General features: G+C 46.0%; 1 protein-coding gene across 4 annotated transcripts in view; it reads left to right on the top strand.

The window, feature by feature from the left end:
• Positions 1 to 9,399: 9,399 nt before the first annotated feature.
• CREBRF (CREB3 regulatory factor) overlaps positions 9,400 to 13,739 on the top strand; it is a 60,396-nt gene continuing 56,056 nt past the window's right edge. For 2 of the 4 annotated variants that reach the window (XM_023551472.2, XM_064279132.1), the window contains exon 1: positions 9,400 to 9,531. The gene's annotated coding sequence lies outside the window, so the exon portion shown is untranslated. Of the gene's footprint in view, positions 9,532 to 10,396; positions 11,033 to 13,739 lie in introns of those variants that run through there. The other 2 variants (XM_064279136.1, XM_003404662.4) reach the window with 2 other exon arrangements.

Genomic DNA, 13,739 nt, shown 5'->3' on the forward strand with positions numbered 1-13,739 from the left:
CCAGGCAGGAGTCTATTTAAATCGCTGCCAGGATTTGACATGGTTTCCATAGTTTCTTTACACTGTCCAAAGTGTGGTACTACTGTGGGTTGCCACACAAAAACGGAACAAGCAGAGCAGATGTTTTGTAGAAAGTAAACACTGCATTTGAGGAAGCGTGAGCTAAGAAGCTAAGTAACTCTTTTTTCCGTGCCACAAAAGCTTTTCAACAGCCTTCAGCACTTAACTTTCAGCTCCTATTCTTTGCCATGATGCTAGCAAGCTGCTTGAGATGGTGGTAAGCAAGAGAGATTCATCCCCCGACCTCATGGAGCTCAGAGTTTAGCAGGGAAGACAATTAAACAATAATGATAGTGATTTATACTGTACCAGTGTTTCTCAAATGTTAATGTGCCAATCCCCTGAGGATGGTATTAAAAAGGAGATTTTAGGGACATTGGGTGGAGACGATGATTCTGCATTTCCTCTCGCTCCCAGCCTGTGCTGCTGGACTGCGGGCCACACACCCGTACAAGGTGCTGCATCTGAGGGAGACAGGCTGCTGGATGAGAGCACTGGAAACGCTAATGGTGGGGAAAGGCTTCTTGGTGGAAATGACCTTAAACATAAATCCACAGGACGAGTAAGAGTTAGGCAAAGAGGAGTGGCTGAGGTATTCTCGGCAGACCAGTGATGAAGTTGTTGCAGTAGTCCGGGGAGACCTGGATTATGGTAATGGAAATGAAATCGGAGGAGTGGATAAACTGGGGCGGTAATTCATAGCTCATACAGATAAACTCCTGTGATCAATTGGATTGGGGTGGTGAAGGTGGGATTACACCTGGTTCCTGGCTGGGTAGATGATGGAGTCATTCACTAAGATGGACACAGAGGGCACAACAGGATTGGGGATACAGTGATGAGCTTGGTTTTGGGCAATTAGTTTGCAAGTGCCCGAAGTATCCACATAGCGCTACCCTGTGGGCAATTATTATATGGGTCTGGAGGTGAAGAAGGAGGGCTGGCTGGAAATGGGCATCAGGGCACCAACATCGAGATAACTGGAGCTGGGGGTGTGGTTAAGGGGGTCAGGATGACAGTGTGTAGAGTGGGAGGAGAAGCAGGTCTAGGCTGGAGACCTGAGGAGCACCTGCACTGTATGCAGACGAAAAGTCTGTTAAGGAGACCAACTGTAAGCAGCCATGGCTTGAAGAGCTATCAGCACCACCCTCACTTCCAGCTTACTAAACAGCTCTACTGAGCAGTAGAATTCTCGCCTTCCATCCAGGAGACCTCATGTGCAACCACCGCCTGTCTGTCAGTGGAGGCTTGCGTGTTGCTATGATGCTGAACAGTTTTCAGCGGAGCTTACAGACTAAGAAGCCAGGAAGAAAGGCCTGATGATTGACTTTTGAAAATCAGCCAGTAAAAACCCTATGGATCACAACAGTCTGACTCTCGATCAACCACGGGCATAGCACAGGACCAGGCAGCTTTTCATTCTGTTGTGCCATGAGTTGGGGTCAGCTAACAACAAACAGGTCTGACTTCTCAGCGCCCAAAAAAGGTCATCTGGTTATTTAATTTTATAATCCCTTCCATTAAGAAGCCAATAGATTCCCTAACGATGAGGCCAGAGGTCTTTGGGGGAACCCTAAATCAACTGGGAATGGGCAGGTCCCGAGGTTCCAGCTGGACTCAGAATGAGTTTCCAGCCATCCTAAGGGTTCCCAAGCACCTTCTCCCCAGCCACCTCCTCCCACACCTCCTTTGTGATTGCTAATCCCTTACCTTTCCGGCTGACCACGAATCCCAAAACTACTAATTTGTTCTTCTGGGGCTCTTGTTTTCAACACCTCCCTCTGCCTAGAAAAGGAACCCTGGCGGCGAAATGGCTAAGTGCTTGGCTGCTAACCGACAGGTCTGCAGTTCAAGCCCACCTAGCAATCTGCTTCCGTAAAGATTAAAGCCTAGGAAATCCTGTGGGACAGTTGTACTCTGCCCAGTAGGGTCTCTATGAGTTGGATCTACTCGAGGGTAACGGGTTTGGGTTTGGTTTTCTGCCTGGAACACCTCACAACCTTCTCAAGCCTATAGCCAGATCTCAGGAACTAGGCCCTGGATGTGCTTTCCCACCTCCTTCCCTTCCCAAGGTGTGGCCCCTCTGGATTCCCACAGCAACCCAGAGAGTTCATTGAGAGTCGGCTTTGAAACAGTCCTGGGGGAGTTTGTCTGAAAAGGACTGGCTTTCAAACACATTTTATGAATTCCAATCCCCAGAAAGTTTATTTAAAGCAAAGGTATACTTTCATGACCTAGAGCTTTGCAGGCCAGCCTCAGAGTGTGGGGGCTTAGAAGGCTCCCCTCCTCCCACTCAATTTAATGCTCTGCTTAATTTTGAACAGGGTCTCTGATTTTCTTTTTTTACTTGGCTCTGCAAATTTTACAGCTGATCCTACATACTTGAGGTGTCCTTTGAACCTCAGGGGTGCCTAACCTGGCATCCACAAATATTAGCGACCCCCCTGGAATCACTTGCAAAATTAGGTACACATACACTTCTGCATCTTGGGGTGGAGCAAGTCTGTGGCTTTCATCAGACCTCCAGGAGAGTTTAGAGCCACTGTGTTAATAACAATACTAGCAATAGCTAACTTTTACTTAGTGCTGTTTGTACACCAGACTCTAAGGGCTTCGCTGGATTTTAATTGGGTTGTTGTGTGCCCTCGAGTCGATTCTGACTCATAGAGACCCTATATGACAGCAGAATTGCCCCATAGGGTTTTCTGGGTTGTAATCTTTGTGAGAGCAGATCTCCAGGTCTTTTCTCCTACTGAGCCGCTTGTTTCAGTTAGCAGCCAGCCAAGCACTTAAGTATTGAGCCACCAGCCACTCTTAACTGGGTTGGGGTGGTGCCAAGAGCAGTATTGCATATTTCCAGCCTTTCCAATACTCCGAACTCCTCTGTTCCCAACCCAGAGAGAAGAAAACCACCAACCTGGCCCTCCCTTCTCCACTGATGTTTGCAGGAGCCTAAACCGTTTGGGTGGTGCAAATGTTTAAGGCTGTCAGCTGCTAATCAAAATATTACAGGTTAGAGTCCACCCAGAGGCACCTTGGAAGAAAGGCCTGGTGATCTACTTCTGAAAAATCAGCCATTGAAAACCCTGTGGAGTACAATTTTACTCTGACACACATTGGTTGCCATGAGTCAGAAACCGCTTGGCAGCAACTTTTTTTTTTTTAGCCTGCCATTACCTCCATTATTAGGAAAAGGGGAGAACCACCCATATTCTGTCCCAATCCTTACTTCAGTTCCCACCACAATTTCCGTTTTTCCCAAAATCAGCTTCCTTTTCCAAGTTGGGAAGAGTGATTGGTCCCTTGTGTGGGGCTGACTGGTTGTGCAGGCTCAGGGACAGAGCTGTGGCCAGCTGACTACAACTCCTGCAGCCAGAATCCCTCTGGCTTTAGCAGCCTAGGTTGGTAGGGAGCAGGTGCCCTCAGAGTCTATGTGAAAAGGCAGGTGGCCCTACAGGGGTCTAGGTGAGTACTGAGCAATGGGGGTTGAATACCCAGGAACGTACTTGGCCCTTCCTCCTGGTACCACCCCTCCTAACACAGAATGGAATCTACAGTTGATATTCCGGTACGTTAGTGCATTTTATGCTCCACTGTGATGGTGGAGGGTGAACACACTTGTTGAGTGTTACACCCATTTAGTTCACATATCTCACTCTTGGAAAAAAAGATGAAAACTCAAACTTACAACTGGTGGCATGGTCCCAGTTTTGCTGCAGCACTGAGGGAAATGTATGACCTTGTGAATTTGTGTGTGTGGGAGGGAGGTGTGGAAACACAGGACCCTCTAACTTTACCCCCAATTCTCTAAACTTTTTCTTATTTCTTTAGCAATGTATCTGTCTGAACCATCTACTTCCTGTGTTTGGAAATCCAGCTTCACAGTTTTACACCACATTGAGTCCTTCGGAGTGTGCCTCCATTTGTAGTTCAACAAACTATTATCATGGCTACAGGTCTTGGTTCCTGTTTCTTATCAATCTGTTCTTCCACTTTCTGTTTTTATCGCCCTACTTCTGGCCTCACCAACAGAACGTCTTATTGTACCTGTCCCCTGGGAGTCTTTCCTACAACAAATGCGAGATTGTTCTCCCTCCCTGGCTTCCTCATTTGCTATCAGTTATAGTTGCTGATACTAACAGTCTATGTTCAGCTCAGTGCTGACACAAGAAGGAAAAAAAAAACAAAACCACAAGAACTATTAGTTGTCCTAGAAGTTTTCAGTCTTAGTGAAAGAGACAAAACATTTTTTACAGGAATGCTGCTTTGGAAGATAATGGAAACATAAAACAGCCTGAGTTGCTTGCCACCTTTTCTTTGTCATGTTACTTTCTCTTCTTTGCTACCGCTTCTCTTCTAAGAGGCTTCCAGTCATCTTCCTCCCTGGAAGGTGGCTAGTGGGGTCAGGGGAGGAAACCAACAGTGGTGAGCACCTATTATGCAACAGGCCCTGCATTTAATCCTTACACCCAACCTATGAGGCTGACTGTAACAGAAATGGAGGAACAGACTGGTTAGTGACTTACCAAGCATGCTAGCAAGTGGCACTGGGATGAATGCATGTGTGTCTGACTCAGACCCTCATTCTTAACAACCAGGCTAGGGCCTCCCCTCTTATAAATCCTATCATATTGTCGGTTTTCTGTGTTTTTCTCCTTCACTAAGCTCTGAGCTCCTCCCAGGTGAGACCATGTCTTCAGTGTATACATTAGGCACTCAACAAATGTCAGTTTCTTTACTCCTCTCCCTTTCCCTCCCCTCCCTCTACTAGACACAGGGTTGAATATGAGGTCTGATGAAAAGTCTGAATTCTCTGTAACTTCAGGTTTATGGCACTTGATTTAATTGAGGAAATAGTATTTGCATTAGCGATATGAATAACACAAAGTAGTAAGTACATTAAGTGTTCAGTTGGGTGTTAGAAAAGAGATTAATGAGGGCAGAAATAGACATGGTATATACACTCCAAGGAGCTCTGGTGGCACAGTGGTTAAGCACTTGGAGGCTAAACGAAAGGTCAACGGTTGGAACCCACCAGCCATTCCGCTGCCTTAGAGTCAATTCCGACTCTTAGCAACCCTATAGGACAGAGTAGAACTGCCCCCCGTAGGGTTTCCAAGGCTGTCATCTTCACAGAAGCAGATTGCCACATCTTTCTCCTGCTGGTGACTTCAAACCACTAACCAACCTTTTGGTTAGCAGCCAGGCACTTAACCACTGCATCACCAGGGCTCCTCTGTAAAGATGACAGCCTTGGAAACTATGGGGGCAGTTCTACTCTGTTGTATACGGTGGCTATGAGTCAGAATAGACTCAGCGGCAATGAGTATGTACAGTCCATAAAAGATCTTGAGCAGTGTAGGATGAATAGAATCTGAATGTGAGTTTGTTCATTCAGACCACAAGCAGTTACTCACCCTATTCCAGGGCAAGCCTGGTGCTGGTATGGGGATGAGGAAACAGGGTAAATAAGTAAGGGAAAAGCCATTGGGGAATGAAGCTGATGCTTTCTGGGAGAAGTACGAAACTGAGGTTCAGAGCTGTCACATAAAGAACAAAGGTCAAGGTAGTGGGAAGAACTGGTCTTTCTTCTTCCCCCAAAGAATATTTTTTAGTAGGGATGAATGAGGGGTGGGTGCCAATTGCCAAGCATCAATTAATATCTCTCTCAGATTCACCTTCAGAAATACTCCAGTCTTATCAGGAAGAAAATTGGTTTTTGAAAGTGTCAAAAGGACACAGCTTTTCCTGGAGATCTTCCAGCTTTCAGTTAATTAACCTCACTTCCGAAGCTGTGAAATCTTAACAGATCACAGGTCCAGAGGGGCCCGGGAAGAAAATATTTACACTCAAAAGGATAACTCACTTAAAAGATGTGTGCAAAATCATGAGGCAGGGCTCAATCTGTGTTCTAATATAGACTTACAGTGTAAGCTCTACATCATAGGGGAAGTTAGGATCTTTGGCAGCTGCCTTCAGGATGCAGACTCAGTGATAAAGCTGGAAGGATCATAGAGAACATCTAGGTCTATCCAGATTCCTCATGGTGAAGAAACTGGAACTGAGAGAGGTCAAACCCCTCACCCTGGATCTTAGAGTGATTGGTGGTAGAGCTCAGATTAGAGCTTAGCTCCCAGAACAGTGCTCCAAATGCAGCAAGGGTTAAAATGAATAAAATGTCTACATATATAAAGAATATCTCTGGAAGGACACACAGAGCAGGGGTTGCCTCTGAGAAGGAATTGGGTAGGAAAGGTACAGAACTGGGAGACTTAATATTCACTGAATACCCTTTTATATGTTTTCAATTTGTACCATGTATATATGTCACCAAATAAAAAATAATTTATTTTTAAAAATTCAATTGAGTCCTAAGTATCTATTGCTTTGTTGGGGAAACAAACAATTTGGGGGGGGGGGCGGCGAGAACCATTGTCTCATGTTTGTGTAAAATGTGTCTTCTGAGTCAGATTTGCCCCCTCCCTTCTGCTCGCAGCCCACCAAGCTGGGGTTTCTAACCGCAGTTTGGTCCCATCACACCACGGTTTGAATTTGGCACCAGAATCCTGCGCATGCCCAAATCAGGATCTTGGCACAAGTGCAGGACCTAAAGAACTGTGTCCTCCACCTGACCCACTCGACTTGAGCATGGCCTGAGTGGAAGATATTCTCCGGCACTGTGCAGCACCCCAGCCCCTTGGCAAAGCCAAATGTCTCATCATGCGGACTTCCTTTGCAATGTGACTCAGCACCCGGATCTCCAAATTGGTGCATGGGAGGGTCCAGGTTTTTGGATTTCATATGCCAATCCCTGACCCCTGGGACTCGGGACTCGAGGACATAAAAGCTCCCTGCTCCCTTTGGATGGGGAGCTCGTGGTCTTTCAATTGCTAGGTCCCACATTGCTCCTTGTTTGCCCAGATAATAAATTCCCACTTTCTGTTCCTTTGCAATTGGTGGTGTATGTCCGTCTTATTTCCATCGGCTAATAGTACAGGACAAGAACCGCATTTGGTTACAATTCCATAGGAGGGAGTTCAAGTATTTTGGAAGTGGTGATGCCCGTTGGTTACGACTTTGTGACTAAAACAAGAAGCACCTCCTGGACCTCAATCCAATACTATTCCAGGGTACCAACTTCCTGCCAAATTTGACTGTGGCAGAAGCTGGCAGGATAAAACCCAGAGAAAGAAAAATCAATTAGTCAGTGATTTCATTCACTTCAGAGCAGGATGTAATTGTTAACAAACCTTGATGGAAAGGCCTCCTTTAGCCAAAATTCTGTTCTTTCCAAGACAACAGAAGATGCAAAGCCAGGAATCCAATGTAATTCATCAGTAAGTGTCTTCAATGGGCAAAGCCTCATGCTAGGAGATGAGCCTGGCTGCTCTGGGACCCCAAAGAACTGTTACCCAGTAGAGGAGATGAAAATCCCTGTGTCTGGTGGGGGGCAATGTTGCAGTAAAAGAGCAAACCATTGGAGTTTTTCCAAATACAGTATTAAGAGAGGACAGTCTGTAATGTCTTTCATGGAGGTTTAATGTACAAATCTTGTATGAGTGAGTGGGAACAAACTGGCTCAACTTCCCAAGCTATTCTATTGGAGCTTCAATTTTAAACTGCCGTTGGCATGGGAAATTAGATATGGTTTGTGTTAGACTTAAAAAAAGAAAATAATTATAATCCTGTCAATTCCTGTGTGGCAGATTTCTTCAGTGGATATTGAGACCCTACGTGTGCACCAGGGATTCTGGGGGATACAGATATGAAATTTACTCTTTTACTTTCTACATATCTACATATACCTACCTATCAATGTGGTGTATTTATAAAAGTATTAGCGGCTGTTAGATGGCTAAAATCTAGAGTTGTTCCTACTTCCTATTTAATCTACAGTTGATCTCTCAAATGATGTCCTTGAAAAATCTAATAATAGTTACCATTCATTAAGTGCTTACTGTATGCACTGCGGTAAGTGCTTTGCCTGAATTATTTCACTTAATTCTCATATCAAGCTGGGGTATTTTTATTCTACAGAAGAGGAAATTGAGCCTCAGGTTAAACAACTTGTGCTGGCTCACACATGGTGGAGAAAAGATTCCAATCTAGGTTGTGCATTCAACAAGTATTTAATGACTGCCTATGTGCCTTTTTTTTTTTTTTATGTGCCAGCCACTGTGTCAGGCATAGAGAGCGGACGATGAACAACGCTGTCAGTCCCTGCCCTCTTGAAGCTTATGGTCTTTCTGATTCCAAAGTCTATGTTTTTAGCATTGGTATTATACTACTTCCCCTGATGTGTGCAAATAGGAGCGAAGTTTTCAAGGGCAATTACTCCTAGAGAAAACCGGCATTCTGAAGGGCTCTAGCCAAGTACCTATGCCCCCAATCTTAACTTTTCTGTGCTGGGAAGATAAATTCTTTGCTCTTAAAGAGTCTAAGAGCAGTCTGGAAAGAAGCTCTGATAACAAACCTGGGTTCCAGTACCCCCCCGCCCCGGAGCATTTACTAGCTATGTGACCTTGGGCAAGTAACTTAACCCCTCTGAGCCTTAATTTCCCTGTATGAAAAACGAGAGAAATAATATTGCATGTGTTTGCAGGAGAGCTAAATGAGATGAAGAGCCTACTTCATAGCACACGTTCAATAAGGGTCGCTGTTATTACCAGGATCAGGGAGATAAAAGAAAACTTCAGGTCCTTGTGTTATTTAGCAAGGCCAGTTTGTCCAGGCGCTTCTATTGCATGGTTTGTACAGTTGTGTACAGCTGTTCTCTCAAAGGTGCACGCAGTCTGATTGACCCCTCTGTCTAGGGCATACGCGCTCAATAAATATGTTGAGTCAACGAATGAATGAATGAACAACTGAAGGCAAGATCAGTCTCTCAGGCAATCAAGAGGTTCAGGTAGGGAGGACATAGGTAAAACAGAACGTCGATACAATCGCCTTAAGTTAACGCCCTCTATTCCGTTAACTCCTTCAGGTTTCAGTGAACTTAAATTGTACAAGTGGCATAAGGATACTTCTCGCCTCATCACGTAGTTTTGAAATCAGATAAAATGCTGGATGTGAAAGTCTTTCTAAATGGAACAACTACAAACGTGAAAGTGAGGCTCCTTATCAGACACCCCACGCCTACGCTTCAGAGGCCGGCGCCTGGCTCCCGCTCCGCCCCCTCTTCCTGGTTTTTCGCGTCGACCCGCCCCTCTGGCGTCACGTGATAGGGGTGGCTTGCCAGGCTGAGCCTCCGATTGGCCGGGCTGCAGAACGCCTCTTGATTGGCCTGCGGCCGGCGGGCCCCCACCTCCCTCCTCCTCCTCGCCGCGGCCCACGTGAGGGGGGCGAGTCACGCGATTTCCGGGAACCCGTCAGGAAGGACATAAACAAAACAAACCCGAGGCAGCATGGAGAGGGGCCGAGGCCCCTGCAGCGGAACAGGACCCAGCCCCTGAGCCGCCTCCACACCCACAGGTGAGCGCCGCTGCTCGCCGCCCGGAGCTGGCGGGGCTTGGGCTGGGGGACTAGCCGGGCGGGGGACAGAGGAGGGCCGGTGGCCTAGGAGCTGTGCCCGGCCCCTGGCCGGCGGGGACCGGGACCAGGGCCGAGGCTGGGGGCGCGCGGGCCGTGGGCCACCGCCTGCCGGTCACGGGGGCATCCGTTCCCCTCCCCCAGCCCACCCCCGGCCCGGGACGGTTACATAAAAGCTCGGGGCGGCTGAAGGGGGGACCCGCGGGCGGGCAGCGGGCTGGGCCGGGAGTGGGCAGTGCCGAGCATCCGCCCTGTCAGGCCGCCGGGCCCTTCACGGCTGTCTTTGAGCCCGGGGCAGCGGCTGCCGGCAACCGGCCTGTCAGAGAAGCGAGCGGGTGGGAGGGGCCGGCGAAGGGAGGGAAGGCGGGCTGGCGGGGGAGGAGGAGAGGGGCGTGTGAGGAAGGGCCGGGGCCGCGGAGGTTGAAGCTGGGCCGGCAGAAGGCGAAGAGGCGCGGGCTGGGACGGGGTGGGGGGAGTCCAGGCAGGGAGTCTCGAGGGGACCCGCTCCCCCTTCCCTTTCCCGCCCCAGAGACGGCAAGAGGGGCCTCCCTCCCGGGATTTGTTTATATGTCTTCTCAAAGTAGCTTGAAGCGGCTCGGAGGCGGAACCCTCATCTGAGTGGCAGGCTTGCTGTCCAATGGGGCAGGCAGACGGAGGCTGCTACGCCAATGGGCGCGGAGAAGGCGGTGCCTCCATGACTCCGGTTGTTAGGCTGTGCCAGGGGTGGGCCGGGCGGGGCGGCCATGTTAGATGGGAGGGGACCAGTGGTGGTGGGTCACTGAGAGGGGAGGAGACAGGGCAAAGGGCGAGGGAGCCGGGCCGGGGGCGTTTCGGGTGTCCGAAGGCGAGTCCGATCGGACCAGGAAGTAGCTCAGGGGAACCTGACCCCGACCCACCGCTCTCCTCACTCGAGCAGAGGAGGCAGGGAAGTACCGAGGGCAGTCAAGCTACCCCTGGGGGTGGTTCCTGGGACTAGATGGAGCTCAGTCTGTGGATTCTCCCTCTTTCTCGGCCCTACGCTTCCTTCTCTGACAAATTCGATCGGCAAACCCAGTAATTGCCTTCCTTTAACCCAAGAAAACAAACCTTTTTTCTGTTTCTGAGCGGGCTTGAACCTTAAGGAGGTACTCGGATAACTAGCGGTCCGAATTTCTGCATCAGGCCTCAGATAGAGGCAGGCAGTGCGGGGGAAGTTCTGCTTTTCTGGATTTGCAAAGAGAAAACCGGGACCAGGAAAGCCGAGAAAGTTGAGGCCTGGGTGGGGTTTCCATTTTTTCAGAAGGATACCTTATTTAAAGATCAGAGCTCCGCTCTTAGTCTTAGTAGTAATTCGCCCCTCCTCATTGATAGTTCACATAAATCAACTTCAAGAGAAAACCGAGCCTTGAGAAAATTATTGAGATTTGAAGGTTCTTTAGGACTTTGTCTTGCGAATACTCTGCAGGTGAGAAATAGGATCAAGGTCTGACATCTTTTTAAAAAGCAGAAAAAAATGAAAACTATGTGAATCTTGTGGACTCTGGCAAAGTGATTGTCACTTGATTGTATTTTAAATATATATTTTTTCAGTTTTCTTTTAATACAAGTAGCTAGGAGAAACACCTTAGATGAAGAGGAACAATGATACGAGTAATTAGAAAATCACTTCTTTTACTTTAATGTAGCACGTGATTATTTTGGCAACATGTTGGCCCTGTTAAATGCTTACTTTAGACTTAGATCTTAACATCAGCTTACAACCTGTGACTACGTTGGTATTGCCAAGGGTATCAGGCATCTTGGGTTAAGCACTTAGAGTAGGAACATACCTCAGGTATATTTTTCAGGGGCTGTCAAGTTTGTTCAAGAGTTGACTGTATTTATTTAAGAATTGGCATTATCTCCTATTGTGTTAACTGGAGAAAAAATGATAATTGGTAAATGTTTTATTGATTTTTGTGTTTGGCCAGTTGACTCAGTCTGTTAAGAATTGTATGTAAAAATATAATCTCTGATTAAATCACTTGATAGACTTAAGTGTAACTGTTATAGCCAATAAAAATATTATCTTATTTTTTACTAGTTCTTATTTTATCAGTATTGTGTTATTTTCTAAACCCTGCCCCTCAACAATGCCCTAATTAATTATAAAAGGGAAGTGTAGCTAAATTTAAAAACGGTTTCATCGATACTTAGGATAATTACTCAACAAAGTTTTCGTTTTTGCATTGGGTGATAAATTCTGTCATCGTTGTTTAATTAACATAATGTTCTGTTATTTTAAGAATGGCAGGTAGATCCAACAGAATTTATTTGGCTCTAGTTCTTTTGTATGACTGGTCTAGCAGCTTTAAGGAGCCCTAGTGGCACAGTGGTTAAGTGCTGTACTGTTAACCGGAAGGTTGGTGGTTCAAACTCACCAGCTGCTCCTTGGGAGAAAGATGTAGCAGTCTGCTTCCATAAAGATGATAGTCTTGGAAACCATGTGGGACAGTTCTGCTCTGTCCTGTAGGGTCACTATGAGTCAGAATCGACTCAACACAGTGGTTTTCTTGGGAATCATAGAAGAGTTTAAATACATCTAGAAGAGGAGATTTTGGATGCTCCACTTACCATCCCATTGTCTGTCTAAGATGGTGGGTGAAAACAAACTTGTGCAAGGACAGTGTCCTACTTAGTTTACTGGTTGGTTTTGTGTGGTTCTAGGATGCTAGTGTATGGGAAAGGAATAACTATTATGGACCCATATGTTTGTTGTGGTTAACTAAATACAAGTGACAATGAAATGTGATATGTTTGTATTAATCCAGCACAGTTTCTAAGGGATTAAGAGCTAAATCCATCATTTGCTTTTAAAGCTTACTTTTTAGTCAGGTTTGGTAGTTACATGATCTTTAATGAATTAACAGAGATTTATTTCCATGTGGATTTGTACTTGGGTGTTTTGGACAAGAATTCATTGCCTCTTCCGCCACATTCGGTAGCTCATTCCAGGGTAGCTAAATTTGTAGTCTAGACATAAATTTAATTGCCAGATCATTGGTTTTGAATTATTTTAAGATAGAGGTCAGCAGACTTTTTCTTAAAGGGTCAAATCAGATAATAAATACTTAGACTTGGTGGGTCATACAAGAATCCCTGTGCCCTGCAAATAGTTTGCACTGGACTATTAACCTACAGATGGGCAATTCAAACCCACCCAGCAGCACCACGGAAGAAAGGTCTGGTGATCTGCTTCTGTAAAGATTACAGCCAAGAAAACCCTATGGAGTAGTTCTACTCTGTAATACGTGGAGTTGCCATGAGTTGGAATTCACTTAACAGCAACAGATTTGGTTTTTGGTAGGTCATAAGGTCTCTGTCATAACTACTCAACTCTGTAATTATAGCATAAAAACAGTCGTAGACAATATGCTTGAGGCTGTATTCCTATAAAACTTTATTTACAAAAAAAAGCTGAGGCTCGATTTGACTTAGGGCCGTAATTTATTTGTCACCCCCCCTTCCGAAAGTCACTGGGTTGTGAGTATTTAGATGTTAAGATAGTAAAGAAAAAATACATATGCATTTTATGCCAGGTAATATTTGAGCACCTGCAGAATTTATGTGTCTCCTGCCTTGAAGAATTTTTAGTACAAGAGCACGTGGCAACATTGTGTTCTATATTTTTGCTTCATTTACATATAGATGTTTTCCTGAAAAGCTGTTTAAAGCAAACAGTAGTATACCGGTACCAGTTGCTGTGGAATAGACTGTGACTCATGGTGACCTCATGTGTGGGGGTCAGAGTAGAACTGTGCTCTATGGAGTTTTCAGTGATTGATTTTTTTCGAAGTAGATTGCCAGGCTTTTCCTATGAGGAACCTCTGGGTGGACTCAAACTTCCAACCTTTCTGTTAGCACCCAAGTACACTAACTATTTGCACCACCCAGGGATTCCAGGATTGGTATATTAAATCTTATTTATTTAGAAGATGCATTCTCACTGCAAAAAACATTGGCTTCAGGATATACGTAAGAACCTTAATATATTCAGAGTATGGTGCTGTTATGGTTTACAAGTTCATTTAGCATATCCTTCCTAACAAAACTGTGTAACAGCTGTTTCGAGAAATTAGTCAAGTGACTAATTTCAACACATTGAGCTTTTACCTTCAGATACATTATACAGT

The sequence above is a fragment of the Loxodonta africana genome, chromosome 2 (assembly GCF_030014295.1).
Source record: "Loxodonta africana isolate mLoxAfr1 chromosome 2, mLoxAfr1.hap2, whole genome shotgun sequence".
NCBI lineage: Eukaryota > Metazoa > Chordata > Mammalia > Proboscidea > Elephantidae > Loxodonta > Loxodonta africana.